The 27,707-nt window shown below is 49.4% G+C and overlaps 2 long non-coding RNA genes across 2 annotated transcripts in view; one reads left to right on the plus strand and one right to left on the minus strand.

Annotated features, from left to right (window-relative positions):
• Window positions 1-27,707, minus strand: part of LOC144671632 (uncharacterized) — a 408,427-nt gene that overhangs the window by 224,673 nt on the left and 156,047 nt on the right. The gene's annotated exons all lie outside the window — the stretch shown is intronic.
• Window positions 8,165-14,206, plus strand: LOC144671615 (uncharacterized). Its single transcript, XR_013573953.1, has 3 exons — window positions 8,165-8,251; window positions 11,255-11,429; window positions 13,863-14,206. It is a non-coding gene; the product is annotated as an uncharacterized LOC144671615 (long non-coding RNA).

The following is a 27,707-nucleotide window of genomic DNA, read 5'->3' on the forward strand; positions in this document are numbered from 1 at the left end:
AGAACCAGGACAAGGCAAGGCGACCTGGTGGGGGGCTTATGACTATGAAGGTGTTCTTTCCACTTGTGAGCAGAGACCAATGCCAAAGGCTAGTGCGAGCTCTTGTTCTGGCAAATGGATGTGTAGAAGTGATGGCTAGTCAATTAAATCAACTGCATGGCCCGAGACTCACCATATCAGGCCTCACTTGGGCTGGGCTAAACAAAAAAGCCACCGTGCTGTTAGGGAGGGAGTTCCAGGATTTTGATCCAGCGACAGTGAAGGAACGGCCGATATATTTCCAAGTCAGGATGGTGAGTCACTTGGAGAGGAACTTCCAGGTGGTGGTGTTCCCCATCTATCTGCTGCCCTTGTCCTTCCAAATGGTAGCGATTGTGGGTTTGGAAGGTGCTGTCGAAGGAGACTTGGTGAATTCCTGCAGTGCATCTTGTAGATGGTACACACACTGCTGCCACTGTGCGTCGGTGGTGGAGGGAGTGAATGTTTGTGGATGGGGTGCCAGTCAAGCGGGGCTGCTTTGTCCTGGATGGTGTTGAGCTTCTTGAGTGTTGTGGGAGCTGCACTCATCCAGGGCAAGTGGGGAGTATTCCATTAGAGACTCCTGACTTGTGCCTTGTAGATGGTGGGCAGGCTTCTGGCCACAGCTTTCTTTTTTGAAAAATATACTTTATTCAGAAAATATCTGGAAGAACATTACAATACATTTCTAAATTGCCATCACAAAAAGTGCAATCAGGTTCAGCTTTTACACATGGATCACAAGGTGCTTCAATACAATCAATGAATATTACAATCATCTCAATATGGTCATTACAATCAGACAATGGGATTGGAGTTATCAACATACATCATGTTGCACTCTGAGTTGCTTCAATACAATTATAATACAATTAGTATTCGATTCATACATTCATTGTGAGCTGTACAGCCCGAGGGGTCTATACAATTCCCAGTCCCTCAGTGCACTGTGGCAGAAAGGTCTTAGACAGCGACCTTTCCCCATTGTGCCTTTGTGGTGGCTGCCCCAAGCTTTAGTGCGTCCCTCAGCACGTAGTCCTGGACTTTGGAATGTGTCAGTCTACAACACTCGGTTGGGGACAACTCTTTGCGCTGGAAGACCAACAAGTTTCGGGCAAACCAAAGAGCGTCTTTCACCGAGTTGATGATCCTCCAGCTGCAGTTGATATTTGTCTCGGTGTGTGTCCCTGGGAACAGCCCGTAGAGCACAGAGTCCTGTGTCACAGAACTGCTCAGGATGAACCTCGACAGCAACCACTGCATCTCTCTCCAGACCTTCCTGGCCAAGGCACAATCCACAAGGAGGTGAACAACGGTCTCTTCCCCACCACAGCCACCTCGAGGGCAACGTGCCGAGGGGGTGAGACTCCTGGTGTGTTGGAAGGATCTGACGGGGAGGGCCTTTCTCACCACCAGCCAAGCTACGTCTTGGTGCTTGTTGGAAAGTTCTGGCGATGAGGCATTCTGCCAAATGACTTTGACAGTCTGCTCGGGGAACCATCCCACAGCATCCAGCCCCTCCTTATCCCACAGGGCCTCTAAGACTGACCACAGCTCCCTGACACAGAGGTGAGGGTACAACAAATGGAGCCAAGGTAAACACAAAGAATGTCTGATCAGACAAGAATGTGACACAAACACATTAACATCTTATTTAGCAATATTGTCAAGAATAATGGTGATGCTCAGGCAAGAAAGGATTGGGAAATGCAGCCAATAACACTTGGGTCAGCCTTTAAAAAGCATTTATTTGGTGTTTAGGAGACATTCCTGTCCTGCCCGAAAATGTTTGTTCCGAATATGAGTGGGGTACCTCCCTGAACCTCAGAGACATCAGTTTATTTACAATTATTCAATGTTTCCAAATACTTCCATGGTCTCCACTCCCCTCACTCCCTATCTCTGCAACCTCATCTAGGCCCTACAACACTCCCTATCTCTGTAACCTCCTCCAGCCCCTGCGACCCTCCCAATCTCTGTAACCACCTCCAGCCCCTACAACCCTCCCTATCTCCGTAACCTCCTCCAGCCCCTACAACCCTCCCTATCTCTGTAACCTCCTCCAGCCCCTACAACCCTCCTCATTCCTGTAACCTCCTCCAGCCCCTACAACCCTCCCTATCTCTATAACCTCCTCCAGCCGCTACAATCCTACCTATAACTGTAACATCCTCCAGCCCCGACAACCCTCCATATCTCCGTAACCTCATCCAGCCCCTACAAAACTCCCTGTCTCTGTAACCTCCTCCAGCCCCTACACCCTCCCTATCTCTGTAACCATCTCCAGCCCCTACAACAATCCCTATCTCTGTAACCTCCTCCAGCCCCTACAACCCTCCCTATCTCTGTAACCTCCTCCAGCCCCTACAACCCTCCCTATCTCTGCAACCTCCTCCAGCCCAAACAACCCTCCCTATCTCTGTAACCTCCTCCAGCCCCTACAACCCTCCCTATCTCTGTAACCTCCTCCAGCCCCTACAACCCTCCCCATCTCTGTAACCTCCTCCAACCCATACAACCCTCCCTATTACTGTAAACTCCTCCAGCCCCTACAACCCTCCCTATCACTGTAACCGCCTCCAGCCCCTACAACCCTCCCTATCCTCCTGCAGAATCTACAACCCTCCCTATCTCTGTAACCTCCTCCAACCCCTACAACCCTCCCCATCTCTGTAACCTCCTCCAACCCCTACAACCCTCCCTATCTCTGTAACCTCCTCCAGCCCCTACAACCCTGCCTATAACTGTAACATCCTCCAGCCCCGACAACCCTCCCTATCTCCGTAACCTCCTCCAGCCCCTACAACACTCCCTGTCTCTGTAGCCTCCTCCAGCCCCTAAAACCTTCCCTATCTTTGTAAACTTCTCCAGTCCCTACCACCCTCCCTCTCTCTGTAACCTCCTCGAGCCCCAACAACCCTCCCTATCTCTGTAACCTCCTCCAGCCCCTACAACCCTCCCTATCTCTGTAACCTCCTCCAGCCCCTACAACCCTCCCTATCTCTGAAACCTCCTCCAGCCCCTACAACCCTCCCTATCTCTGTAACCTCCTCCAGCCCCTACAACCCTCCCTATCTCTGTAACCTCCTCCAGCCCCAACAACCCTCCCTATCTCTGTAACCCCCTCCAGCCCCTACAACCCTCCCTATCTCTGTAACCTCCTCCTGCCCCTACAACCCTCCCTATCTCTGTAACCCCCTCCAGCCCCTACAACCCTCCCTATCTCTGTAACCCCCTCCAGCCCCTACAACTCTCCCTATCTCTGTAACCTCCTCCAGCCCCTACAACCCTCCAAGGTCTCTGCTCTCCTCCTACTCCGGCCTCACCGTCATCGCACCCCCCATCCCCCCTCCCCCACCATGATTTCCATCTCTGTCAGGACATCCCAGAATTCTCACCGCCAACGCAGTGGTTCTAAACTTTAGATATGTAGAGAACGCGGCGGCTAATTTTTGCACAGAAAGATCCCACAAACAGCAATACGCTAATGCCCCGGATCACCTGTGTTTTTACAAACGACATTGGTTTAGGGGATAGTCTAGTCCCCAGGGCACCGGGATGGGGGTGGGTGCGGGGGTCTCCTCCTGCTGCTCTCCATTTCACCAGTGCTCCTGGGACCATTTGCATTCCCCCACAAGGTGGGGGGCAGGCGCGCACTGTGACTTTAAGCCACGCCTGGTCCGGTGACAGGAAAGCGCCTAGAGGTGACCCCAGGGACTTTCCAGGAGGTGGTAGCGGAGCAGTGGGGCAGCGTGTTTCAGGTGGGACAACAGGGGTAGGGGAGTGGCGGGGGGTGGGTGTAAGGTCCAGCATCTATTGCTGTGAAACCATGGCAGGAGGGGGAGCAAGGCCGTGTCTGTAGGCCTCAAGGGGCATTGAGTTTCAATAGAATTAACTGAAACGCATGAAACGCATGTTGGGTGATGGTCCCTGACAGGGGTCCTTGAACCAGCCTCTCGATGAAGGGGTGCGATGTTAGAAAAACCATCCATCAACCCCAGGAGCAGGGAGGTGAACGCCGAGCAGGGTGGGGTCAAATCTTTGAAATTTTAGGCCCTTCGAAGAACCAAAGTGAGAAGAAGCAGCAGACAAGCAGATTCCTGCCATGTTTTCTATTAATAGACCTTTATTTGCGAATTTGGACCTTCTAGTCTTGTGAAACTTGTGGTAAACAAAGAAAGGAAAGCTGTTGTTAGGAGTTTTAAAAATCGCCAGTGGGCATTTACTGAATTACCTCAACTAAACTGCATCGACGGAGAGACGGTTTCAACATTGTCTACAGACTCTTTACTCACACCCCAGTGAACCTGCTCCATGTTGCAATTCACCGACTGCAGATTAACTTTACACAACAAACAAAAACACTCCGCATTTCACAACCCAAACCCTGGGATAATGACAGAAACCGATGTGGGTTAACATCAGTCACTGTCTGCTAGGCCCAAACTTCACTGAGGGGGGGTGGAAACTCCCGGTAAACATTGATACAATCTCAGAGACACAGCATGAATATTAACACACTCCCTGGGATATCCTGTACATACTAACATATTCCCTGGGACCCCCTGTAAACACAGACACACTTCTCAGGGACCCCCTGTAAACACTGACACACACCCCGGGGACCCCCCTGTAAATACTGACACACTCCCCAGGACCCCCTGTAAATACTGACACACTCCCCGGGGACCCCCTGTAAATACTGACACACTCCCCGGGGACCCCCTGTAAATACTGACACACTCCCCGGGGATTCCCCCCTGTAAATACTGACACACTCCCCGGGGACCCCCTGTAAATACTGACACACTCCCCGGGGACCCCCTGTAAATACTGACACACTCCCCGGGGACCCCCTGTAAATACTGACACAATCCCCGGGGACCCCCTGTAAATACTGACACACTCCCCGGGGACCCCCTGTAAATACTGACACACTCCCCGGGGATCCCCTGTAAATATTGACGTGCTGCTCTGAATGGTGGAGAGCTTCCAAGGAAACCTTCAACCCTCAAATGAGAAATCTGAACATATTTAATACTCAAGGGCGCAAACTTGCTCTTAATTGAAATGGCACGTGTAGCAGTGAGGAGCATTTTCCAGGAACAGGAGGGGGCCTATCAGCCCCTCGATCCTGTTACACAGGAACAGGAGGAGGCCCATTCAGCACCCTCGAGCCTGTTACACAGGAACAGGAGGAGGCCCATTCAGCACCCTCGAGCCTGTTACACAGGAACAGGAGGAGGCCCATTCAGCACCCTCGAGCCTGTTACACAGGAACAGGAGGAGGCCCATTCAGCACCCTCGAGCCTGTTACACAGGAACAGGAAGAGGCCCATTCAGCCCCCTCGAGCCTGTTATAGAGGAACAGGAGGAGGCCCATTCAGCCCCCTCGAGCCTGTTACACAGGAACAGCAGGAGGCCATTCCATCTACCCGGCTCAGCTCCGTAACCCTGAATCCGCTCACCCAATCTCTATCAATCTCAGTTTTGAAATGTTCAACTGACCCCCTCCCAGCCTCAACAGTTTTCGTGGAGGGGGAGTGAGTTCCAGGTTTCCCCTCCCCTTTGTGTGAAGAAGTGCTTCCTGACATCACCCCCTGAACGGCCTGGCTCCAATTTGAAGGGTCTACCCCATTGCTCTGGGCTACCTCCCCTCACCCACCCCTACCTTTGCCGCCTGAGGATACAGTTACCACCGAACCTATTGAAACTCTATTCTCATCTAAAACGACTCAGTTAGATCACCGCCAACATCAGAATATCTTCACTCCAACAAGGAGGCGACCAGCTAATGAGTTTTGATGAGATAATTTAACAGCGTGATTGGATGCCTGTCATAACTCAACTTAATGGAAATTTTGAGGCCTGGTACAGCCCTCACCACTAATAAGATAAATGAGGAAATCTCAGGTACATTAAGGGGAGCGATTGAGGGTGAGGTGGCAGAAGCAGCAGCTCTCCTTGGCAGTAAGTGTTCTCGAGCCCTGAGCTCCCTTTCTGACTGGGCTCCATCCCCAGGCTGAGGGTTCAGGCCCATCCTGCGGCCTAGGCCAGCCAGGCGCGGCCTTCTGCAGTTTTGGCCCACAGCTCCCTGTCGCTCTTTGGGAGTTTGGACGGGGTGTGGGGCTTTGCTTGGTTATTTGCTCCCGGTTGGCAAGGGCCAGATCTGAGCAGCTCTCTAGGCCTCAGATTTTGGATCAGTATTGAGGGAGTGCTGCACTGTCGGAGGGTCAGTACTGAGGGAGTGCCGCACTGTCGGAGGGTCAGTACTGAGGAGTTGCTGTACAGTCAGAAGGTCAGTACTGAGGGAGTGTGGGAAAGTCAGAGGGTCAGTATTGAGGGAGTGCTGCACTGTTGAGGGTCAGTACTGAGGGAGTGCTGCACTGTCGGAGGGTCAGTATTGAGGGAGTGCTGCACTGACAGAGGGTCAGTACTGAGGGAGTGCTGCACTGTCGGAGGGTCAGTACTGAGGGAGTGCCGCACTGTCGGAGGGTCAGTACTGAGGAGTTGCTGTACAGTCAGAAGGTCAGTACTGAGGGAGTGTGGGAAAGTCAGAGGGTCAGTATTGAGGGAGTGCTGCACTGTTGAGGGTCAGTACTGAGAGAGTGCTGCACTGTCGGAGGGTCAGTATTGAGGGAGTGCTGCACTGACAGAGGGTCAGTACTGAGGGAGTGCTGCACTGTCGGAGGGTCAGTACTGAGGGAGTGCTGCACTGTCAGAGGGTCAGTACTGAGGGAGTGCTGCACTGTCGGAGGGTCAGTACTGAGGAGTTGCTGTACAGTCAGAAGGTCAGTACTGAGGGAGTGTGGGAAAGTCAGAGGGTCAGTATTGAGGGAGTGCTGCACTGTTGAGGGTCAGTACTGAGGGAGCGTTGCACTGTCGGAGGGTCAGTGCTGAGGGAGTGCTGCACTGTCAGAGGGTCAGTACTGAGGGAGTGCTGCACTGTCGGAGGGTCAGTACTGAGGGGGTGCTGCACTGTCAGAGGGTCAGTACTGAGGGGGTGCTGCACTGTCGGAGTGTCAGTGCTGAGGGAGTGCTGCACTGTCGGAGGGTCAGTACTGAGGGGGTGCTGCACTGTCAGAGGGTCAGTACTGAGGGAGTGCTGCACTGTTGGAGGGTCAGTACTGAGGGAGTGCTGCACTGTCAGAGGGTCAGTAAAAGCTCCTGCAGCCACTATCGTAAGTTGATCGTTTTTACAATGATCTGGGTTATTATCATTTTGCTGTTTGTGGGATCTTGCTGTGTGTAAATGGATCATCTGCTTTTCCTACCTGACACCAGTGGTTACACGTCAATTGCAGTCACTGGTCTGTAAAAATCTCCTCCCGCCGTCTTGGGGGTACTGAGTGCACGACCGAAGCCAGTTTCTTTCTTTCTCCCTCTTTCTCCCGCTCCCTTTCCCTCTGATTTCCTTTCTTCCCTTTCCCGCTGTGGCCTGGGCCAACATTCTTCGGGCAGCCGACGGCCGGTTGCCCTCGTTGCCGTTGTGGGATCCTGCTGTGCACCCGTGGACCCTTTCCGTCAGCTGCTTCGGGAGGTTCCTGGTATGTTGGGGGGAGTCGGGGGGAAGTGGGTGTGGGTGCTTTATTAATACAAGAGGGAACCTCCCCCTCCCCCCTCACCACCCACCCCCCCCAACCCCCTCCCCCCGCCTCCCATCCCGTGACTTGGCCCGGGGGTGGGTGAGGTACATGTGCTTTCGAGAGATACGCCCTTGTGTACGAGGATCCTATCTCGATCGAAAACCCCAGTTATACTGTCACAATGCAGCTCGTCGGGACGCTGGGTGAGAATATGAAGGTCCGGTTAGGCCCTGCCTGGTCAGCGCTGGACACCACACCTCCGGACGGAGAGGATGACCGTGCAGCTGGTGCGGTGTGGATTCCCGGGTACCAGGCCCGCAGGCTGAAAGGGTTAAATTACGAGGGCGTGTTGCACTGAGCAGCCCTGTGCTCTCCTCACTGAGTGACCGAGCCCTCGGATGATGAAAGGCTCTGGTGGGCTTGGATGGAGAGAATGTCTTCCCTCTGGTGGGGGAATTCTGGGATAAGCAGTGATAAGCACTCCGGTTCTCACCCCCGCTGTGCCCCCCTCTCGGAGCTGGCTAACCAGAATGATGCTCTCTTCCATCCTCAGGTTCACCCCAGACAGAGAAGTAACCGGTTCTAAGCAATGAAGCTCCTCTGCGTGTCCGTGGCTGTTGTCTTGACCTCGCTGTGCGTCCTCACAGGTACATGGTCCCTAAGGGGTAAACGGTAACACAACAAGAATGTACTGAGGGGGTGCTGCACTGTCGGAGGGTCAGTACTGAGGGAGTGCTGCACTGTCGGAGGATCAGTACTGAGGGAGTGCTGCACTGTTGGAGGGTCAGTACTGAGGGAGTGCTGCACTGTTGGAGGGTCAGTACTGAGGGAGTGCTGCACTGTCGGAGGGTCAGAACTGAGGGAGTGTTGCCCTGTCAGAGGGTCAGTATTGAGGGAGTGCCGCACTGTCAGAGGGTCAGTACTGACGGAGTGCTGCACTGTCGGAGGGTCAGTACTGAGGGAGTGCTGCACTGTTGGAGGGTCAGTACTGAGGGAGTGCCGCACTGTTGGAGGGTCAGTACTGAGGGAGTGCTGCACTGTCAGAGGGTCAGTACTGAGGGAGTGCCGCACTGTTGGAAGGTCAGTACTGAGGGAATGCTGCACTGTCAGAGGGTCAGTACTGAGGGAGTGCTGCACTGTCAGAGGGTCAGTACTGAGGGAGTGCTGCACTGTCAGAGGGTCAGTACTGAGGGAGTGCTGCACTGTCAGAGGGTCAGTACTGAGGGAGTGCCGCACTGTTGGAAGGTCAGTACTGAGGGAGTGCCGCACTGTTGGAGGGTCAGTACTGAGGGAGTGCCGCACTGTTGGAGGGTCAGTACTGAGGGAGTGCTGCACTGTCAGAGGGTCAGTACTGAGGGAGTGCCGCACTGATGGAGGGTCAGTACTGAGGGAGTGCCGCACTGATGGAGGGTCAGTACTGAGGGAGTGCCGCACTGTTGGAGGGTCAGTACTGAGGGAGTGCTGCACTGTCAGAGGGTCAGTACTGAGGGAGTGCCGCACTGTTGGAAGGTCAGTACTGAGGGAGTGTGGGAAAGTCAGAGGGTCAGTATTGAGGGAGTGCTGCACTGTTGAGGGTCAGTACTGAGGGAGTGCCGCACTGTTGGAGGGTCAGTACTGAGGGAGTGCCGCACTGTTGGAGGGTCAGTACTGAGGGAGTGCTGCACTGTCAGAGGGTCAGTACTGAGGGAGTGCCGCACTGTTGGAAGGTCAGTACTGAGGGAGTGCCGCACTGTTGGAGGGTCAGTACTGAGGGAGTGCCGCACTGTTGGAGGGTCAGTACTGAGGGAGTGCTGCACTGTCAGAGGGTCAGTACTGAGGGAGTGCCGCACTGATGGAGGGTCAGTACTGAGGGAGTGCCGCACTGATGGAGGGTCAGTACTGAGGGAGTGCCGCACTGATGGAGGGTCAGTACTGAGGGAGTGCCGCACTGATGGAGGGTCAGTACTGAGGGAGTGCCGCACTGTCGGAGGGGCACTACACAGAGACGGGGAACAAGAAAAACAGAGAGACAAACTTAGAGATGAGATGGAGACATGGGGAGAGAGAGAGGGAGGGAGGGGTGGAAACAGAAAGTCATGGAGATTGACAGGGGTGGTGAAAGGAGAGACGGAGAGAGAGACAGATAGAGAGAGAAAGATGGAGCAGACAGACAGAAAAGGAATGATGGAGAGAGAGGAGAGTGAAACAGAGAGGGAGAAAAGGAGAGATGGAGTTGAGCATGAGGTGGAGAGAGAGTGAGAGTAAGTGTGAGTTTTTTATTCATTTAAGGGGTGTGGGCATCGCTGGCTAGGCCAGAATTTATTGCCCATCCCTAACTGCTCTTGAGAGGGTGGCAGTGAGCTGTCTTCATGAAGTGTTGCAATCCAGGGCTCAAGAAGAGATAAGCAAGAGATGGGGACAGATTCAGGGCAAGAGAGAGACAGAGAGAGCGGCAAATAGAAAGAGAGTGAGGGAGAGACAGAGAGAGACAGACAGACAGAGACAGAGAGACACAGACAGATGGAGAAGGGGAGATACAGAAAGAAAGGAAGAGAGAGAGAGAGAGAGAAACAGAAAGAGAGAGACAGAGAGAGAAAATAAAGTAAGGCAGAGAGAGACAGATAGAAACAGAAAAAAGGAGAGAGAGTGCGAGCGAGAGAAACAGAAAGAGGGAGACAGAGAGAAAATAAGAAAGATGCAGAGAGAGAGAGACAGGGAGAAACAGAAAAATGGAGAGAGAGAGAGAGAGAGGGAAACAGAAATAGGGAGAGAGACAGAGAGAGACAGAAATAGGGAGAGAGAGACAGAGAGAGACAGAAATCGGGAGAGAGAGACAGAGAAACAGAAATAGGGAGAGAGACAGAGAGAGACAGAAATAGGGAGAGAGAGACAGAGAAACAGAAATAGGGAGAGAGACAGAGAGAAACAGAAATAGGGAGAGAGACAGAGAGAGACAGAAATAGGGAGAGAGACAGAGAGAGACAGAAATAGGGAGAGAGAGACAGAGAGAGACAGAAATAGGGAGAGAGACAGAGAGAGACAGAAATAGGGAGAGAGACAGAGAGAGACAGAAATAGGGAGAGAGACAGAGAGAGACAGAAATAGGGAGAGAGACAGAGAGAGAGAAATAGAAATAGGGAGAGAGAGACAGAAATAGGGAGAGAGACAGAGAGAGACAGAAATAGGGAGAGAGACAGAGAGAGACAGAAATAGGGAGAGAGAGACAGAGAGAGACAGAAATCGGGAGAGAGAGACAGAGACAGAGAAACAGAAATAGGGAGAGAGACAGAGAGAGACAGAAATCGGGAGAGAGAGACAGAGACAGAGAAACAGAAATAGGGAGAGAGACAGAGAGAGACAGAAATAGGGAGAGAGACAGAGAGAGACAGAAATAGGGAGAGAGACAGAGAGAGACAGAAATAGAGAGAGAGACAGAGAGAGACAGAAATAGGGAGAGAGACAGAGAGAGACAGAAATAGGGAGAGAGAGACAGAGAGAGACAGAAATCGGGAGAGAGAGACAGAGAGAGAGAAATAGAAATAGGGAGAGAGACAGAGAGAGATAAACAGAAATAGAGAGAGAGACAGGGAGATGGAGACAGGGACTGAGGGGTGGAGATTGCTGAAGTAAAGCACAGAAATCACTCATGTTACCAATATGTCTGCTCACAGGGAATACTTCAGCCTCACACCCAAATTCAGTGTACAATCCCGGTGGACACAGAACCTTTGTGGGAGAGTATTCCAGGTTTCAGGATCGCTTACGCACTTTCTATGAGCGGATGAAAGGGGCCATACGGGAATTATTCAGCGATATAAACCTGTCAAACATTACAGATAAACTGCGGTGAGTGTACACACCTTCCTTGTCCCCGGGGTGGCAGGATGCTGCTGGAGAGCTGTCATCTCACCCTCCTCGCACTCTCCCCATCCAAACCTCTCTCTATAGCTTTCCCTGCCTGGCCCTTTGATCACTCCCTCTCTCTCCTGTGTTCTCTAACCCATAGTCTTGGACTGACCCTGTCACTCTCCCCCCTCTTCACTCCTGAATATCCTGGGCACTGACTGCCACAGTGATTTCAACCGGGAGTTTAAGGAGGCTGAACTGCCTTGGATAATAAAATTCTAAACAGGGAACTCTTTCGAGTTATCAACAGTCACAGATTGCAACTCTTTCGAGTACAATCACAGTTCTTGGTTTCCGGGAGTGGGACATGAACCCACAACCCTCTGATTCGAAGGCGAGGGTGCTATGAACTGAGCCACAGCTGACACCTCTTCTAAACAGGGATGCAGGAGCAGGCGGACTGGGTGGCTAACGATGCAGAGATCACTAAAAAAGCGACACAGCTTAATAAGGCCATTAATAATGCAAATGAGACATTCACCTCCTTTTCTAGAGAGATAGAATAGAAGTTGGAGCACTGGGCACAGTTCCAGTCTCCATATCCCCTGGTTAGACCACACCTGGAGCACTGTGCACAGTTCTGGTCTCCATATCCCTTGGTTAGACCACACTCGGAGCACTGTGCACAGTTCCAGTCTCCATATCCCCTGGTTAGACCACACTTGGAGCACTGTTCACAGTTCCAGTCTCCATATCCCTTGGTTAGACCACACTCGGAGCACTGTGCACAGTTCTGGCCTCCATACCCCTTGGTTAGAGCACATTTGGAGCACTGTGCACAGTTCCGGTCTCCATATCCCTTGGTTAGACCACACTCGGAGCACTGTGCACAGTTCCAGTCTCCATATCCCCTGGTTAGACCACACTTGGAGCACTGTTCACAGTTCCAGTCTCCATATCCCTTGGTTAGACCACACTCGGAGCACTGTGCACAGTTCTGGCCTCCATACCCCTTGGTTAGAGCACATTTGGAGCACTGTGCACAGTTCCGGTCTCCATATCCCTTGGTTAGACCACACTTGGAGCACTGTGCACAGTTCCAGTCTCCATATTCCCTGGTTAGACCACACTCGGAGCACTGTGCACAGTTCTGATCTCCATATCCCCTGGTTAGACCACACTAGGAGCACTGTGCACAGTTCTGATCTCCATATCCCCTGGTTAGACCACACTTGGAGCACTGTGCACAGTTCCGGTCTCCATATCCCTTGGTTAGACCACACCTGGAGCACTGTGCACAGTTCTGGTCTCCATATCCCTTGTTTAGACCACACCTGGAGCACTGTGCACAGTTCCAGTCTCCACATCCCTTGGTTAGACCACACCTGGAGCACTGTGCACAGTTCCAGTCTCCATATCCCCTGGTTAGACCACACTGGGAGCACTGTTCACAGTTCCAGTCTCCATATTACAAAAAAGATATAGAGGCACTGAAGAAGGTGGAAAGAAAAGATTTGCTAGAATGATCCCAGAACTGAGGGGTTATAACTATCAGGATAGACTGAATAGGCTGGGGCTCTTTTCTCTAGAAAACAGAAGGCTGAGGGGGTGACCTGATCGAGGTCTTTAAAATGATGAAAGGGTTTCGATAGGGTAGATGTAGAGAAGATATTTCCACTTGTTTGGGGGAGACCAGAACTAGGGGCCAGCAATATAAGATCATCACTAATAAATACATGGGGAATTCAGGAGAAACCTCTTTACCCAGAGAGTTGGGGAGAACGTGGAACTCGCTCCCACAGGGAGTGGTGGAGGTGAATGAGTATCGATGTATTTAAGGGGGAAGCTGGATAAACACATGAGGGAGAGAGGAATAGAGGGATATGATGATGGGATGAGATGAAGAGGAGGAGGTTGGTGTGGAGCCAGCCGGTGTAGATGGGTTGGAAGGCCTGTTTCTGGGCTCAAAACACTCTATAACTCAGCAATTCACCTACCCCATTGTCCACTCTCCCCACACACCGCTCAATATCCAATCCTGTCACTCCTCAGAATGAATCCACCTCAGCTCCAGTCCAGCCGACAAGTGGATATAACGAGGATCTGAAAGACAGAAACAGGATTGGAAGCAGAGCGGACTAAGACTCCTGGTCTCTTTAACCAATCTTCCCTGGACCTGTCCTTCCTCCTCTCTCTCCTTCTACCTTTTTGGCCCTTTCCCTCTCTCTCTCTCTCTCTCTTTTACATTCCTTCTTTATGTATTGATCCTTTATCTCGTCCTCTCTCACACCTCTCTTTAATTCTGGCTCCTTTCTCTGGTATTTCTCATCCCTCCCGCTCTCGCTGTGATGCCTCCCATGGTCAAAGTGCTTGCCCGCTTTCCCTCGCTGTTTCTGCTCAGCTCACCATTACTAACGCTGGCCTCTGTTACAGACGATTCAGCAACCAGGCCAGAGAGGCATGGAGGGACCTTTTCTTCTCATAAGGGGTCATCTTCCGGGAGTGTGAACCATGACCAGACATTCCCCTCACGAACACTCAGCAAGACCCCTGATTTTATCATTTATTAAACCTTCATTTAACCTTTACTAAACCTTCAATATTGTGATCCTCAGTGAACTTTGCACTGTGCTATCTATAACATGTGACGCCATGTCGATTGTCTATGTAGGAGTGACAGGTCCCACCTGTAATGACTGTTGTAAATGTGGTTTGCTGTTTGACTTATGACAGAAAGTTGAAAATGATGGAAATTAAATTGATTTGAATGCTTGAAATCTGCACTGATTTATTAAACAAGCCGTACATTGTGCATTCGATTAAGCAGCGTTCTTCCAATTCTAGAAATATCTGTATGACCAATGCATACACACACTCACACACACACACACACACAGACACTCACACTCAGACACTCACGCTCACACACACTCACATGCACACTCACACTCATACACTCACAGGCACAAACATTCATACATTAACAGATGCCGACACACACACACACACACAGTCTCGCACACATATTTCCACACACACGCTCACACATACACACACAGACTCACTCACATTTACACACAGTCACACACATTCACAGTCACACGCACTCACACACACACACCCTCTCGCGTACACCTACTCAAAGTCACACACACAGACTCACATATACACTCTCTCTTTCACATACACACATACTCACACAGCCTCTCTCTCACACACACACACACACACACACACACACTCACTCACAAACACACACACTCACACACATACACTTATCCACTCATAAACACGCACACGCTCACACACAAACACACATTCAGACAGTCTTTCTCTCTCTCTCTCACACACGCACACACAAATTCACACACACAAGTTTAGACAGTCTCTCTCAACAGCACACACACACAGACACACAGACACACACACACAGGCAAACACACACTCACACACAAACATTCCTCATTATCAAAATTAGGCAGATATGTAAGGGTTAAAATTTTCAGGATATAGGGACAGGACAGGAGAGTGTTATGAATTGGATAGCCCTATGAAAGAGTCAGCACTGGTACAATGGGCCGAATGGCCTCCTCCTTTGCAGTATCCTGTAATGTCTCCATGCAAGGGAAAATACTCTGGATGCTGGAAATCTGAAATAAAAACAGAAAGTGCTGGAAAAACTCAGCAGCCCTGGGGAGGGAAACAGAGCTAATGTTTCAGGTCCATGGCCCTTTGCCAGAACTGGGAAAGGTTAGAAATGTAACAAGGTTTCAACAGGTATGAGACGGGTGAAGTGGAGGAGGGAGAGGGGGAACGGACGGGAAGGTCACTGATGGTGGGGGGAGGGTGGGAGACTAAATGACAAAGAGGATGATGACGCCAGGAAAAGGGGAAGGTAACGGAACAGGTAAAGAAACAAGAAATGGGCCTAGAAGAGGTGTGAATGGCAAACAGCGTAATCGTCACCAGTAGCTGCTGTTCCGAAATATGGGAGCTGTGGTTATGATCTGAAGCTGTTGAACTCCATGTTGAGTCTCAAGTGCCCCAGTAATGGGAATGGAGGAACTGGGGGAGGCCATTCGGCCCCTCGAGCCTGCTCCACCATCCAATAAAATCATGGCTGACCTTCTACCTCAACTCGACATTCCCGCCCTATCCCTTCGTGCCCCAAAATCTATCGATCTCCGTCTTGGAGATATGCGTTGACTGAGCATACAGGGCTCAGGTTTACGCCTCCTGAGAGTGGACATCTGAATCTTTCTTATCTAGAGGTATGTGGTCTATGAATTTCAGTGCCAGTGTGATGCCAGGTATATAGGGCCATACATCCCAGCAACTGGTCCCCTTTGGCTGTTCAAAACAGGCAAAGGACTGGACGTCCCCAACCAGCCCGTGCTTGCAAAGCTTAGAACGTAGTGTCCAATGTTAGATGTGATTCCACGATGAGACAGCACTTCCTAACCAACCCCAAGTGTGCTAAGAACTACATTGAAAACCAATTTAAGATTTAAGTGTGGCTCTCTTATGTGTGCTTAAAGCTTCATATATTCACACCCAGGTCCCTGTCATTTGTAGACAGAAGGAGCATCTCCACGCATTGCATCCTTTTCAACTAAGCAAAAGCTTGGGGGACAGCCATTCCCTGGTCCTTTCCTCATGATAATGTCTTGACCAATCAGAGTCGACTTGCCTGGTTTGAATTTAAACAAAAGCTCGACCGTTAATTGTTTCCTGCTGCATTCTCCATGGCAATGCCTCTACCAATCAGAGTCCACTTGCCAACCAATCAGCACTCTCTTCTCATGCAGTATAAATTGTTGTTTCCTTCACAATTGTAGTCTTGCGAAACAAAAACAGAATTACCTGGAAAAACTCAGCAGGTCTGGCAGCATCGGCGGAGAAGAAAAGAGTTGACGTTTCCAGTCCTCATGACCCTTCAGCAGAACTGAGTATAGTTAGGAGAAAGGTGAAATATAAGCTGGTTTAAGGTTGTAGGGGGTGGGGGGGGTGGTGGGGTGGTTGTAGGGACAAGCAAGCAGTGATAGGAGCCGATAATCAAAAGATGTCACAGACAAAGGAACAGAGAGGTGTTGAAGGTGGTGATATTATCTAAGAGAAAGTGCTAATTAAGAATGGATGGCAGGAAAGGCAAGGTACAGCTCTAGTAGGGGTGGGGTGGATAGATTTAAAAATAATGGAAATAGGTGGGAAAAGAAGAATCTATATAAATTATTGGAAAAGACAAAAGGGAGGGGGAAGAAACAGAAATGGGGGTGGGGATGGGGGGAGGGAGTTTAAGATCTAAAGTTGTTGAATTCAATATTCAGCCCGGAAGGCTGTAAAGTGCTTAGTCGGAAGATGAGGTGCTGTTCCTCCAGTTTGCGTTGGGCTTCACTGGAACAATGCAGCAAGCCAAGGACAGACATGTGGGCATGAGAGCAGGGTGGAGTGTTAAAATGGCAAGCGACAGGGAGGTCTGGGTGATGCTTGCGGACAGACCGCAGGTGTTCCACAAGGCGGTCACCCAGTCTGCGTTTGGTCTCTCCAATGTAGAGGAGACCACATTGGGAGCAACGAGTGCAGTAGACTAAGTTAGGGGAAATGCAAGTGAAATGCTGCTTCACTTGAAAGGAGTGTTTGGGACCTTGGACGGTGAGGAGAGAGGATGTGAAGGGGCAGGTGTTGCATCTTCTGCGTGGGCATGGGGAGGTGCCATAGGTGGGGGTTGAGGAGTAGGGTGTGATGGAGGAGTGGACCAGGGTGTCCCGGAGGGAACGATCCCTACGGAATGCCGTCAGGGGGGGTGAAGGGAAGATGTGTTTGGTGGTGGCATCATGCTGGAGTTGTCGGAAATGGCGGAGGATGATCCTTTGAATGAAACACCGTCCAAGGGCCCAAACGCTCCTTTCAAGTGAAGCAGCATTTCACTTGCATTTCCCCTAACTTATTCTACTGCATTCGTTGCTCCCAATGCGGTTTCCTCTACATTGGAGAGACCAAACGCAGACTGGGTGACCGCTTTGCGGAACACCTTCGGTCTGTCCGCAAGCATCACCCAGACCTCCCTGTCGCTTGCCATTTCAACACTCCAACCTGCTCTCATGCCCACATGTCTGTCCTTGGCTTGCTGCATTGTTCCAGTGAAGCCCAACGCAAACTGGAGGATCAACACCTCATCTTCCGACTAGGCACTTTACAGCCTTCCGGACTGAATATTGAGTTCAACAACTTTAGATCTTAAACTCCCCCTCCCCCCATCCCCACCCCCATTTCCGTTTCTTCCCCCTCCCTTTTGTTTTTTCCAATAATTTATATAGATTTTTCTTTTCCCACCTATTTCCATTATTTTTAAATCTATCTATCCCACCCCCACTAGAGCTGTACCTTGAGTATCCTGCCATCCATTCTTAATTAGCACTTTTCTTAGATAATATCACCACCTTTAACACCTCTTTGATCCTTTATCTGTGACATCTTTTGATTATCTGCTCCTATCACTGCTTGCTTGTCCCCACAACCACACCACCCTCAACTTCTCTCTCCCCACGCACCCCCCCCACCTTAAACCAGCTTATATTTCACCTCTCTCCTAACTTCACTTAGTTCTGTTGAAGGGTCATGAGGACTGGAAACGTCAACTCTTTTCTTCTCCGCCGATGCTGCCAGACCTGCTGAGTTTTTCCAGGTAATTCTGTTTTTGTTTTGGATTTCCAGCATCCGCAGTAGTTTTTTGTTTTTATCTTTGTATTCTTGCGAGTCTGTCCTGATGAGTGTAGGATGAAAAGCTTCAACAACATGTCTCTTTTTCCAGTAAACTCTATCTGTAGTTGTGAAAATATGTTTATATATTACAGCATGGATTCCACTAACAGTTACAGGGTCAATGTGTTGGTGTGTTATGTTCTGGCATTTGGGAAATCACCTCAGCAGTATCTTTCAGATGAGGCATTAAACTGAGCTCCCTGTCTGCCCTTTCAAGCGGATATAAAAGATCCCACGGTCACTATTGGGAAGAAGAGCAGAGGGGAGTCTCCCGGGGGCCAATATTTACCCCTCAACCAACATCACGAACAAACATTATGCACTCATTATCACGGAGGCATTTGTGGGAGCTTGCTGTGCGCCAGTTGTCTGCCGCGTTTCCCACATTACAACAGCAGCTGCGCGTCAAGGAAAGCTCTTCCTTGGCCGCGAAGCACTTTGGCGCGCCCTGAGGCGGTGACAGGTGCTACAGAAATGCAAGTCTTAATTTCACTACCCGACAACTTTGTGCGATAGGTATCAAGGTTTTGAAAGGAGCTCATTGGTGCTCAGCAGTGACTCAGACTTGGGTGTACGGGGCGTAACTGCTAAGTTAACACATGACCCAAAAACTCCACATTGCACTAACCAATAAGGGCGGCATCAGACTTCACAAGAACATAAGAAACGGGGGCAGGACGAGGCCATTCGGCCCCTCGAGCCTGCCCTGCCATTCATTAAGATCGTGTCTGATCTGATTGTGGCCTTAACTCCACTTTCCCTTGCCCGTTCCCCCATAACCCTTGACCCCCCCCCAGTGTCGATCTAACTCAGCCTTGAGTATAGTCAATGACCCCGGCTCCCACTGCTCTCTGGGGAAGAGGATTCCACAGACTAACCACCCTCCGAGAGAAGAAATTCCTCCTCATCTCCATCTTCAATGGGAGACCCCCTTATCCTGAACCTGTGCCCCCCACCCCCCCCTCTCATTCTAGATTCCCCCACAAGGGGGAAACATCCTCTCAGCATCTACCCTGTCAAGCCCCAACCCCCCACCTCAGAATCTCACATGCTCCAATAAGATTATGGTTGAGCTGGTGGAATGGGTGGTCACATACGGACATCTGAATTAGGAGCAGGAGTAGGCCACTTGACCCCTCCAGCCACGGCACACCTCAGGTGAAACTTAGCGCAGAGAAATGCACATTGATGGGTAGAGCAGAGCGAGATGCCCGAACCAAATAAAGACGATTTTGATGGGGTTCAGGGGGAACAGGGGGTGTATGTGCGCAAGTCAACCAAGGTTGAGGTGGCTGAGAGAGAAACGACACCTAAGTGGTCCAAGGGCATTATAAACAGAGGAAGAGAGGCACAAAAGCGGGGAAATTATTGCCAAGTCTTCAGCACCTTGTGCAACTCTGGGTGTGCTTTAGGAAGGATGTCAAGGAGAGGGGGCTGACCAGAATCCCTTTTCTTCACTCGTTCATGGGATGCAGGCGTCGCTGGCAAGGCCGGCATTTGTTGCCCACCCCTAACCGCCCCTTGAACCGGTCTTGCTCGGTCATTTCGGAGGGGCAGTTAAGAGTCAACCACTTTGCAGCAGGTCTGGAGACACATGTAGGCCGGACCGGGTAAGCACGGCAGATTTCCCTCCCCCAGTCCATAATGGTTTCATGGAGTTTACATTTCACCACCTGCTGTGTGGGGTTACGAACATAAGGTTAGGAGCAGGAGTAGGCCATTCGGCCCCTCGAGCCTGCTCTGCCATTCAGGAAGATCATGGCTGACCCGCTTGAGTTTCGAACTCCATATTCCCATCGACGCCCACATTTGAACCCTTGCCCCCAGAGCATTGGCCTGGGCCTCTAGATTCCTCGCCCAGTGACCCTACCACTGCTCCACCACCTCCAGTTAATACAGAAAGACTGGGAGAAGCTGGGATCGTTCTCCTTGGAGCAGAGAAGGTTAAGGGGGAGATTGAATCGAGATGTTCAACATCATGAGGGGGTTTGGATAGAGTCAATAAGGAGAAAGTGTTTCCAGCGGCAGGAGGGTCGGTAACCAGAGGGACTCAGATTGAAGAGAATCGGGAAAAGAACCAGAGGGGGAGATGAGGTGAATTATTTTTTTTGGACACAGCGAGTTGTTGTGATCTGGAAGGCGCTGCCTGAAAGGGCGGTGGAAGCAGATTCAATAGGAACTTTCAAAAGGGGGGAATTGGAGAAATACTTGAAGGGAGGAAAATTTGCAGGGCTATGTGGGAAAGAGCAGGGGGGAGAGTGGGATTAATTAGATAGATCTTTCAAAGAGCTAACACAGGCCCCGATGGGCTGAATGGCCCCCTCCTGTGTTGTACTGTGATACTGGGGCTCCCATTGATAGACGTAATACAGGCTTGAGCCCAGAAGAGGGAGTGCTTGCAACAAATTAGCAGCTGAGGCACAGCGCTCCCTCTCTCTCTCTCTCTCACTCTCATTCTCTCTCTCTCTCCGTCTGTCTAATCCTATATGTTTCTCTCTCTCCTAATCCTGGCTTTCACTCTTTCTCTCTCTCTCTCTCTCTTTCTCTCCATCTCTCAAATCCCCCTCTCTCTCTCCATCCCTCTAATCCTCTCTCACTCTCCCTCTCTCCGAATCACACCTCTCTCTCTCTCTCTCCTAATCCTCTCACTCTCCCTCTCTCCGAATCACACCTCTCTCTCTCTCTCCTAATCCTCTCTCACTCTCCCTCTCTCCGAATCACACCTCTCTCTCTCTCTCTCTCCTAATCCTCTCTCACGCTCCCTCTCTCCGAATCACAGCTCTCTCTCTCTCTCCTAATCCTCTCTCACTCTCCCTCTCTGCGAATCACACCTCTCTCTCTCTCTCCTAATCCTCTCTCACTCTCCCTCTCTCCGAATCACACCTCTCTCTATCTCTCCTAATCCTCTCTCACTCTCCCTCTCTCCGAATCACACCTCTCTCTCTCCTAATCCTATCTCTCACTCACAAGAACATACGAACATAAGTAATAGGAGCAGGAATAGGCCATTCGGCCCCTCAAGCCTGCCTCACCATTCAATAAGATCACGGCTGACCTGCCCAGGCCTCAGCTCCTCTTCTGTGCCAGCTCCTAATAGCCCTGAACTCCCCGATATATAAAGGCTTGCAAGAGTTTTTTTAGATATATAAAGGGTAAGAGAGAGGCAAAAGTGGACATTGGGCCAGTGGAAAATGACGCTGGAGAAGTAGTAGTGGGGAACAAAGAAATGGCGGAGGAACTGAATAGGTACTTTGCGTCAGTCTTCACAGTGGAAGACACGAGTGACATCCCCAAAGTTTAAAATAGTTGGGGGGCAGAGGTTAGTATGGTGGCCATTACCAAGGAGAAGGTGCTAGGAAAACTGAAAGGTCTGAAGGTGGATAAATCACCTGGACCAGATGGATTACACCCCAGAATTCTGAAGGAGATAGCTGAAGAGATAGTGGAGGCGTTAGTGATGATCTTTCAGGAATCACTGGAGTCAGGGAGGGTCCCAGAGGACTGGAAAATCGCTAATGTAACCCCCCTGTTTAAGAAGGGAGTGAGGCAAAAGACGGGAAATTACAGGCCGATTAGCCTGACCTCGGTCGTTGGTAAGAATTTAGAGTCCATTATTAAGGATGAGATTTCAGAATACTTGGAAGTGCATGGTAAAATCGGGCAAAGTCAGCATGGTTTCATCAAGGGGAGGTCATGCCTGACAAATCTGTTAGAATTCTTTGAAGAGGTAACGAGTAGGTTAGACAAAGGAGAGCCAATGGATGTTATCTGCTTGGACTTCCAGAAGGCCTTTGACAAGGTGCCGCACAGGAGGTTGCTCAGTAAGATAAGAGCCCATAGTGTTAGAGGCAAGGTACTAGCATGGATAGAAGATTGGCTGTCTGACAGGAGGCAGAGAGTGGGGATAAGGGGGTCCTTCTCCGGATGGTAGCCGGTGACTACTGGAGTTCCGCAGGGGTCAGTGTTGGAACCACAACTTTTCACTTTATACATTAATGATCTAGATGAAGGAACTGAGGGCATCCTGGCTAAGTTTGCAGATGATACAAAGATAGGTGAAGGGACAGGTAGTATTGAGGAGGTGGGGAGGCTGCAGAAGGATTTGGACAGGTTAGGAGAATGGGAAAAGAAGTGGCAGATGGAATACAATGTGGGGAAGTGTGAGGTCATGCACTTTGGTAGGAAGAATAGAGGCATAGACTATTTTCTAAATGGGGAGAGAATTCAGAAATCTGGAGTGCAAAGGGACTTGGGAGTCCTAGTCCAGGATTCTCTTAAGGTTAACTTGCAGGTTGAGTCGGTAGTTAGGAAGGCAAATGCAATGTTGGCATTTATTTCAAGAGGACTAGAATATAAAAGCAGGGATGTGCTGCTGAGGCTTTATAAGGCTCTGGTCAGACCAAATTTAGAATATTGTGAGCAATTTTGGGCCCCATATCTCAGGAAGGATGTGCTGGCCTTGGAGAGGGTCCAGAGGAGGTTCATGAGAACGATCCCAGGAATGAAAGGCTTAACATATGAAGAACGTTTGAGGACTCTGGGTCTATACTCGATAGAGTTTAGAAGGATGAGGGGGGATCTGATTGAAACTTACAGAATACTGAAAGGCCTGGATAGAGTGGACGTGGGGAAGATGTTTTCATTAGTAGGAGAGACTAGGACCCGAGGGCACAGCCTCAGAGTAAAGGGAAGACCTTTTAGAACAGAGATGAGGAGAAACTTCTTTAGCCAGAGAGAGGTGAATCTATGGAATTCGTTGCCACAGAAGGCTGTGGAGGCCAGGTCATTGAGTGTATTTAAGACCGAGATAGGTAGGTTCTTGATTGGTAAGGGGATCAAAGGTTACGGGGAGAAGGCGGGAGAATGGGGTTGAGAAACGTATCAGCCATGATTGAATGGCGGAGCAGACTCGATGGGCCGAATGGCCTAATTTCTGCTCCTATGTCTTATTGTCTTATGGTCTTATGATATTTGAAAAATCTCTCTACCTCCTCTTTAAATACTCTCAGTGAATCTCGCCTCCATAACTCTCTGGGGTAGAGAATTCCATACATTCAATCCCCTCTGAGAGATGAAATTCCTTCGCATCTCAGTTTTAAATGTGTGACCCCTTATTCTGTAACTATGTCCCCTAGTTCGAGATTCCCCCACTAATGGAAACATCTTCTCAACATCGACCCTGTCAAGCCCTCTCAGAATCTTGTACGTTTCAATAAGATCACCCCTCATTCTTCTAAACTCTAATGAATAAAGGCCTAATCTGTTTAGCCGTTCATGATAAGTCAACCCTTTCATCCCAGGAATCAGCCTAGTGAATCTCTTTTGAACTGCCTCCAATGCCAGTACATCCTTTCTTAAATATGGGGACCAAAACTGTACATAGTACTCCAGGTGCGGCCTCACCAATACCCTGTACAGTTGTAACAAGACTTCCCTATTTTTAAACTCCAACCCCCTAGCAATACAGGCCAAAATTCCACTTGTCTTAATTACTTGTTGTACCTGCATGCTAACTTTTTGTGTTTCATGCACAAGAACACCCAGATCCCTCTGTGCTGCACTTTTTTGGAGTCTCTCTCCGTTTAAATAATAGTCCGTCTTTTGATTCTTCCTACCAAAGTGCATGACCTTACACTTTCCTACATTAAACGCCATCTGCCAAGTTTTTGCCCACTCACTCAGCCTGTATATATCTACTTGCAGATTCCTTACGTCCGCATCACAACATGCCCTCCCACCTATTTTTGTATTGTTAGTAAATTTGGATACATTACACTCTGCCCCCTCCTCCAAGTCATTAATATAGGTAGTAAATAATTGAGGCCCTAGGACTGATCCTTGTGGCACTCCACTAGTTACATCTTTCCAACCTGAAAAAGACCCATTAATCCCAGCTCTCTGTCTTGAATAACCTTTTATGTGGCACCTTATCTAATGCCTTCTGAAAAACCAAATACACTACATCTACCGGTTCCCCTTTATCAACCCTGCTTGTTATATACTCAAAGAACTCTATAGAAAATTTGTCAAACATGATTTCCCTTTCACAAAACCATGTTGACTCTGATTGCGTTAAGCTTTTCTAAATGTCCTGCTATTTCTTCCTTAATAATGGACTCTAGCATTTTTCCAACGACAGATGTTAGGCTGACTGGCCTATAGTTTCCTGCTTTTTGGCTCTCTCCTTTCTTAGACAGAGGTGTCACATTAGCGGTTTTCCAATCCGCTGGGACCCTCTGGAATCCAGTGAGTTCTGGAATATTTCGACCAATGCCTCCACTATCTCTGCAGCCACTTCCTTTAAAACCCTTGGATGCTGGCCATCAGGTCCTGGCAACTTGTCTGCCTTTAGTCCCATTAGTTTGTCAAATACTTTGTCCCTCGTTGTCAAATACTTTGTCCCTCGTGATAGAGACTGTTACAAGATCTTTCCTCCCATTAGCTCCTTGCTTATCTGATTTCTTTGGGATGTTTATAGTGTTCTCCACCATGAAGACCGAAGCAAAATATTGGTTTAAATTATCTGCCATTTCCCTGTTCCCTGTTATCAATTGTCCAGTCGCATCCTCCAAGGGTTCCACGCTCACTTTAGCCACTCGCTTTCTTTTTATCTACCCGTAGAAGCTCTTGCTGTTTGTTTTTATATTTCTTCCCAATTTACTTTCACAATCAATTTTCTTCCTCTTTATTAACTTTTTAGTCATCCACTGCTGGTTCCTAAAAAATTCCCAACCCTCTTGCCTACCATTAGTTTTTGCCGCTTTGTACGCCTTAGTTTTTGATTGGATACTCCTTGACCACCTTTGTTAACCGTGGGTGGTTCATCCTTCTCATCAAGTACTTCTTTTTGACCGGGGTAAATTTTTGCCGAGCGTTATGAAATATCTGCTTAAATATCTGCCACTGCTCATCCACTGACCTTCCCCTTAGTCTATTTTTCCAGCCCACTTTAGATAACACTTTCTTCATACCTCTGTCATTACCCTTATTTAAGTTGAGGACACTGGTTTGAGACCCGAGTTGCTCACCCTCAAACTGAATTTGAAATTCTACTATGTTGTGATCGCTGCCCCTAGAGGATCCTTAACTACAAGATCTCTTATTAATCCTACCTCATTACACATTACTGGATCTAAAGTAGCTTGTTCCCAGGCAGGTTCTGCAACATATGGCCCTAAGAAACAATCCCTGATGCACTCGTCTTCCATGTTACCCCTGCCAATCTGATTTGTCCAGTCAATACACAGATTAAAATCACCCATGCCAATTGTAGCACCCTTTTTACACGCCTGCATTATTTCCAGATTTATACTTTGTCCTACAGTGAGGCAACTCTTCAGGGGCCTATAGACAACTTCCCTTGCTATTCCTTATTTCCATCCAAACTGATTCCACATCACGATCTATTGCACCTATATCACTGCTCACCGCACTGATACCTTCTTTTACTAACAAAGCTACCCCACCTCCTTTTCCTTTTTGCCTATTTTTCGGGAACGTTGAACACCCTTGAATATTGAGTTCCCAGTCTTGGTCACCCTGCAACCACGTCTCTGTAATAGTTATCAAGTCACATTCATTTATTTCCATTTGTGCTGTCACCTCGTCTATCTTGTTACAAATGCTGCCTGCATTCAGTTAAAGAGCCTTAAGCTTTGACATTTCACCATTATTACTCATTCTGGTTCTAATTTCTGCTGCACTCTTCTGCTTATATTTTTTGCCCCTTCCTGTCACACTTTGATTATCCTTCGCCCCTTCACCACCCTGCACCTCTGCTCTCTCGTTTATTTCTGATTTTTTAGACTTCCCTTCAATTGAACCCTCCCCCCCACTAATTACTTTAAAATCCTACCTCGAACCCTAATTATACAATTCGCCAGGACACTGGTCTCAGCCTGGTTCAAATGAAGCCCGTCCCAGCCGAACATCTCTCTCCTTCCCCAGTACTGGTGCCAGTGCCCCGTGAATCGGAACCCATTTCTCCCACACCAATCTTTGAGCCACGCATTTACCTCTCTAATCTGATTTACCCTACGCCAATTTGCACGTGGCTCAGGTAGTAATGCAGAGGTTATAACCTTTGTGACTCTGCTTTTTAGTTTAGCCACAAGCTGCTCATAGTCCCTCAGCAGAACCTCTTTCCTCGTCCTACCTATGTTGTTGGTACCTACGTGGACCATGACAACTGGATCCTTCCCTTCCCACTCCAAGTTCCTCTCCAGCCCAGAAGAGATGATCTTAACCTTGGCACCAGGTGGACAACACAGCCTTCGGGACTCTCTGTCTTTGCTGCAGAGAACAGGATCTATTCCCCTATCTATGCTATCCCCTATTACTACTACATCTCTCTTTTCTCCTCCCACTTGAATGGTGCTCTGTTACCATGGTGCTGTGGTCAGTTTGCTCATCTTCCTGGAGTCTATGCCCTTGTCCACACCAGGAGCAAGAACCTCATGCCTATTGGACAAGGGCACTGACTAAGGCGTCTCCAAAGCTAAATTTCACTCTCTCTCTCTCTCTCTTCTAATCCTATCACTCACCCTCTTGCTCTCTCTTTCCTAATCCTATCTCTCACTCCCTCTCTCCTAAACCTATCTCTCCCTCTTTTCTAATCCCATTTTTCTCCCTCTCTTAATCCCATCTCTCTCTCTCTCTCCTAATCCTATCTCTCTCTCTCTCTCCTAATCCTATCTCTCTCTCTCTCTCCTAATCCTATCTCTCTCTCTCTCTCTCTCTCCCTCCCCCCTCCAATCGGACTTGTATTATGTTTTTCTTTCACTTTCCTGAATGACGCTACACTTTGAGCCTCAATTCATGCTTTGTTCTTTGATCCTGTGATTATGGGATTTGGGAAGAAATGAGACGCTTTCATTACAGTGGCTGAAGGGAACTCGGAAGGGAAGGTGACTGGTAAACATTGGGAGGCAAAACCGCTGTTCACCCTTTCCCACCATGTGAAAACATCGCGTCAGAGAGAGAGAAGAGACCGTCTCAAAGAAATTATATCACAGCTTTCATCAGCAAAGAGCCCCGCGGCCAATGAAATGCCTCTTTGGGAAATAGGTTTCACTGCTGTAATGCAGGAAAAGCTGCAGCCAATTTGCAGACAGCAAGCTCCCACAAAGACTAACGCGAGAAAGGTCCACTTCACTGGTTTTAGTGATGCTTCAGTGCTTGTGGGAGCTTGCTGTGCACAAATTGGCTGCTGCATTTCCTCCTTTACCACATTGACTATACTTCAAAAAGAGTCCTGCGTCGGCTGTGAGGCGCTTTGACGAAAGGCGCTAGAGAAATGCAACTCTCTCATTCTTTCTTTTTCTCCCTCGATCTCTCTCTCTCTCTCTCTCCCTCCCTCCCTCTCTCATTCGTCCTCTATCTTTCTCTTCTCTCAGCTCTCTCGGAGTCTTGGGCCATCATTCTTCATGCAGCCCACAATGCCAGGTTGGATGAATTTCAGTGCCACTGTGGCATCTTGCTGTGCGTCCATTGACCATGAGGGTGAAGTGCTTTGGG

The sequence above is a fragment of the Cetorhinus maximus genome, chromosome 33, assembly GCF_964194155.1.
Source record: "Cetorhinus maximus chromosome 33, sCetMax3.hap1.1, whole genome shotgun sequence".
Lineage (NCBI taxonomy): Eukaryota > Metazoa > Chordata > Chondrichthyes > Lamniformes > Cetorhinidae > Cetorhinus > Cetorhinus maximus.